Here is a 5,297-nt window from a genome sequence, read left to right on the forward strand (position 1 = left end):
TTTACTCCCCAGATAGTCACAGCAGCCAGAGATGGACCGATCTGAAAGCAGGAGCAGAAGCCTCCATGTGGGTTGAGGGGCCAAGCACTGGGACCAACTTCCACTATTTTACCAGGCCACAAGCAGAGAGCTGGATCAGAAGAGGAGCAGTCAGGACTAGAACCAGTACCCATGTGGGATGCCGGCAGTACAAGTGGAGGATTAACCTACTGCATCACAGTGCCAGCCCCCAAGCACTACTTTTGAGTCTTTCAGTACATAACCAAAGAAGACATCTAGCCATTTTTCATTTACTTGAAGGATTTGTCTCAGTTGCAATAGCAATAGCAACTGCAGAAATTTCCTTCCCATGAACAATCAAGGTTTATGGACCCCTGAGTAAGAGGATTAGTCTCAGAAACAGGTAGAGTCTCAGCCTGTTGTGTTTGAATTATGCTGTGATTAGACATATTCTCCAAGCTGCTCATTTTTTTAAAGATTTATTTTATTTATTTGAAAGACAGAGTTACAGAGAGAGGCAGAAACAGAGAGAGAGGTCTTCCATCTGCTGGTTCACACCCCAGATGGCCACAATGGCCGGAGCTGTGCCATCTGAAGCCAGGAGATTCTCCTGGGTCTCCCACATGGGTGCAGGGGCCCAAGGACCTGAGCCATCCTCCACTGCTATCCCAGGCCACAGCAGAGAGTTGGATCAGAAGAGCAGCAGCCAGGACTAGAACCGGCGCCCAAATGGGATGCCAGTGCCTCAGGCCAGGGCTTTAACCCACTGCGCCACAGTGCCGGCTTGAAGCCGCTCACTTTTAAGGAAATAGTTCTTAATGCCTCCAAGGTCTCATTGTTTTGTTGGAAGTGGGAAGCCCCATCAGATAGGATAAGAAACATCTGCAACTGTTTGGAACAGTCTGATTCATACCTAACACTCTTTAAAGTTAAAAAAGGCTTAATGAGGAACTGCTATGGCTTGCTCCAACCATCTTAAGTAGAGTGTGCAGGATGTGGAAAATAGATGAAATTCTGAAAATCCTTCCTTGTCTGGCACTAGGAGGCAAAATCAGAAGATAGGAGACAGATCATATGGATCATATGCATTTATTGCCTACCAACATTGATGAATATGACAAAGTCAAGCAGGGGCTGTGTTTTGTGTTGAAATATAATTTCCTGAGCAGTATGTAGCAAAAGTAACTGAACCACCTCAGGAATGGCAGGAAGAGAGATGATCATATGAAAAATTCAGGGGGCCGGCACTATGGAGCAGTGGGTTAAAGCCTGTCTGCAGTGCTGGCATCCCATATGGGCGCCAGTTCATGTCCCAGCTACTCTACTTCGATCCAGCTCTCTGCTGTGGCCTGGGAAAGCAGTACAAGATGGCCAAGTCCTTGGGCCCCTGCACCCACGTTGGAGACCAGGAATAAGTTCCTGGTTCCTGGCTCTGGATAGGCACAGTTCCGGCTGTTGCAGCTATTTGGGGAGTGAACCAGCAGATGGAAGACCTCTCTCTCTCTCTCTCTCTCTCTCTCTCTCTCTCTCTCTCTCTGCCTCTGCCTCTCTGTAACTCTTTCAAATAAATAAATAAATCCTTAAAAATTTCAGATTCAATTGTTGAAAATCTTGTAATAAAATAGAAATACTAGAAAGTAATTTCAAGTGCATCTCCAGATACCTCTTCATACCTCAAAAAGGAAACCCATACAGGTGTTTTGCATTTTTTTCTGTGAGCATAAACATATCAGATGTTTCTGAGCTCCAAAGGCATGCCAAGCAGTATAATATGCCTTCATATTAATGGCAAAGGTCTTGGAGTAGCTGCAGTACTTGGATGACTGAGATATAGGAAGTGAATTCGAACCTATCCATGTATGAGTCGAACCACTGATTTTGGCAATTGTTCCCAAAGCTAACCTTTTTCAATAAAATAGTTCTTGTGGCCACTAGGTGGTGGTGTGCTGCCAGGGGAGAGTGCCCATTTTGTCAGGATGAGAAACATCTGCTGCTATTCTGAGCTCCCTGGAACAAATGCCTTATTAAAAAGTAATTAAGGTTTGATGAGAAACAAATGTGTCTTGACTAATCTTGCTGAGTGCGGAGTATGGTGGGGGGGTAGGTGAAATACAGAAAACAATTCCATTAAAAGCCATTAGTGGGAATATGAATGTAGGACACAGATCACAGGCATTTCGTTTGACATAAATCATGTCAGATAATTTGGAATTAAACAGTGGCCATGATTTAGATGAAAAGCAGCATTTCCCTGGATTAGGATTATGGTTGTGAATATTTAGAATTAGGAATAGTGTTAGGTTTAGGATAAGCCAAGTTTGGAAGCTTGAATTAGCATTAGGATTAGAGTTGGCATTAGAAATATTGTTATGTTACATCTTGGAACTCTGAGTTACAGAAGACGCCCAAGTCTCATGGCCAAATTATGAAGTCTTTATTTCTGAAAGCCAGCAAAGCCAGCAGCTGCAGGGGGCATGTGCTCTCCAAATCATGAGGCCCCGATTGAGCTCAGGAGTAAGCTCATGAAGGCAAACATCACATCCTGTTGGGAGTTAAGTACAAAGCCAAGCATGCATTAAAGAAACCAGAACAAGCAAGGTTACCTTCTCCTGGGGGGGCACTGACACACTTTCCCAACCCTTAATCTACAGGTAATATTCTTACAAGGCTAGTTTTTGCGTAGATAGTAATTGTGCAGCTAGTCAGAAAAATAGAGAACAGAGTGACTAGAGATCATCCAGAGAAAAACAGAGTGACTCAGGTCAGGCCGTAGCTCACTTCAGTTAGTAGAGGGAGTGTTATGTTCATGTTTAGTGTTGGGGCTTGGGTTAGCATTAGGTCTAAGGCTAGACTTTGGGCTAGATGCAACAGTAAGCTTATATGGTTATTAGAGAATTAGAGTGTTACATTTAGGGTTGAGGCCTGGGTTATGGTTAGGCTTATGATTGGAGTTAGACCTAAGGATATGGTTAGGGTTATGGCTTAATTTACAATTCAATTACTATTATGGTGAATGTTAAAGTTAGAGTTTTGCTAGAGTCAGAATTATATTTATGGATATAATTATGGTTAGGTTGGTTTCTAAGGTTTCTAAGGTTAAGAGAACAGTTGGTGCTAGATTTATAATGTTAGATTTAGATTTAGGGCTAGGGTTAAAGTTTGGGTTGGGGCTAGAGTTAGGGTTAGGATTACGTCCAAGTTTAGAGTTATAGTTAGGGTTAGAATTAAGACTAGGTTAAGGATTAGTGTTAGTGCTATTATTAGAGCTGGAGTTATGTGAAAGATCAGGATTAGTAACAGTGTTAGGGCCAGCTTCAAGGTAAGGGTTATTGTTAGATTTAGAGCTAGGTTTAGGGTCAGGCCTATGCTTAGGATTCTGTTTTATGTTTGTGTGAATGTCAGGTTGAGGCTTGGGTTAGATTTAGGATTCAGGTGGTGTTAGTTCTATGTTTAGGGTTAAGGCTGGGGCTGCTTAGTGTTAAATTTAGCGTTAAGGTGAAAATTCATATTAGGGTTATGGTTATGGTTAGATTTAGGGCTAGGGTTAAGTTTCTGGTTTGTATTAGGCTTAAGGTTGGGGTTAGGTATAGGATTAGGTTTATAGTTAGGGTTAGAGTTAGTGCTAGATTTAGTCCTCGGGTTGGGGTAGGGTTAGAGCTTGGTTTATGGTTAAGTTTAATAGTAGAACAAATATTAGAATTAGGGTTAGGGATATGATTAGAGTTAAATTTAGGTTAGGATGAGGATTAAGGCTAATGTTAAGATTTAGTCCATCGCCAGTGCCACGGCTCAATAGGCTAATCCTCCGCCTAGCGGCGCCAGCACACCGGGTTCTAGTCCTGGTCGGGGCGCCGGATTCTGTCCAGGTTGCCCCTCTTCCAGGCCAGCTCTCTGCTATGGCCCGGGAATGCAGTGGAGGATGGCCCAAGTGCTTGGGCCCTGCACCCCATGGGAGACCAGGAGAAGCACCTGGCTCCTGCCTTCAGATCAACACAGTGCGCTGGCCACAGCGTGCCGGCCACGGCGGCCTTTGGAGGGTGAACCAATGGCAAAAGGAAGACCTTTCTCTCTGTCTCTCCCTCTCTCACTGTCCACTCTGCCTGTCAAAAAAAAAAAAAAGATTTAGTCCAAGGGTTAGTGTAAATAGTAGGATTAGTGCTAGATTGAAAGCTAGGATTAGGGTGAGGGTAAGGCATAGTTTTAGAGTAAGAGCTAGGGATATGGTTATGGTTAGGGATAGGGATAGAGCAGGCTTATGACTAATATTAGGTTTTGGTCTGTGGTTGGCACAGATGTTAACATTAAGATTAACATTTTTCTTAAGTTTAGGGTGAATATTGGTGCTAGGCTTATAGTTCAGTTTTAGCATTATGGTTAGGTTTATTGTTATTGCACGGGACAGGTTTAGATGAGATTTAGGTTTATGGATAGTTCTAGGGTAAGTGCTGTGGTTTGGGTTAGGGTTAAGCCTGAGACTAGTGCTAGGGTTTACTTTTATTTAGGGTTAGGGTTATAAGGAGGACTAGATTTATGCATAGTACTGGGGTTAGGGTTAGAGTTGCTGAGAGTGAGGACTAGGGCTAGAACTCAGTTTTGTCTGAGGCTAGAGATATGATTACGTTTAGTGTTAGTGTTAGGTTTAGGGTTATTGTTAGGGGTAGTATTAGAATTGAGTAGGTCTATGTTTAGATTTGGGCTTAATGCCATGGCTAGGGCTAGGCCTAGTACTTGGTTTAGATTTATTGTGAAAGCTAGGTCTAGGGTTAGGTCTAGGCTTTAAGACTAGGATTATTACTGGAAATAGGGTTGACTTTAGACTTATGTATAGGGCTAGGACTGGGGTAATATTTAGGAATCAGGATAGGGCTAGCATTAGTCATAGAAATAGATTTACAACTATGGTTTTGACTAGTGGTAGTTGTAGGTTTCAGGCCAGAGATTGGGGTCAGGGCTAGGGTTAGTTTATAATTAGCATTAGGGGTAGAGAGAAGCTAAGTGCTACTATTGGATTTAAGGTTCGGTTTAGTGTTAGCATTATGGCTAAGGTTAAGATTATGCCTGGCATAATCCTATGAGTAGAGTTAGGGGTTGGGTTAAAGCCACTGATAAAATTAGGTTTATGCTTTGCATCAGGTGTATCATTGGGACTGAATCCATGGTTATAATTACGGCTAAGGCTACAGTTAGGTTTGGGTTACTGTTCAGGCTATTATAAATTTAAAACTAGTAATTAGATTTAAGGTTTGGGCTAGAATTAGCATTATGCTATCACTTTGGTGAGGTTCCAGGTGAGGGAC

The sequence above is a fragment of the Oryctolagus cuniculus genome, chromosome 20, assembly GCF_964237555.1.
Source record: "Oryctolagus cuniculus chromosome 20, mOryCun1.1, whole genome shotgun sequence".
In the NCBI taxonomy this organism is placed as follows: domain Eukaryota; kingdom Metazoa; phylum Chordata; class Mammalia; order Lagomorpha; family Leporidae; genus Oryctolagus; species Oryctolagus cuniculus.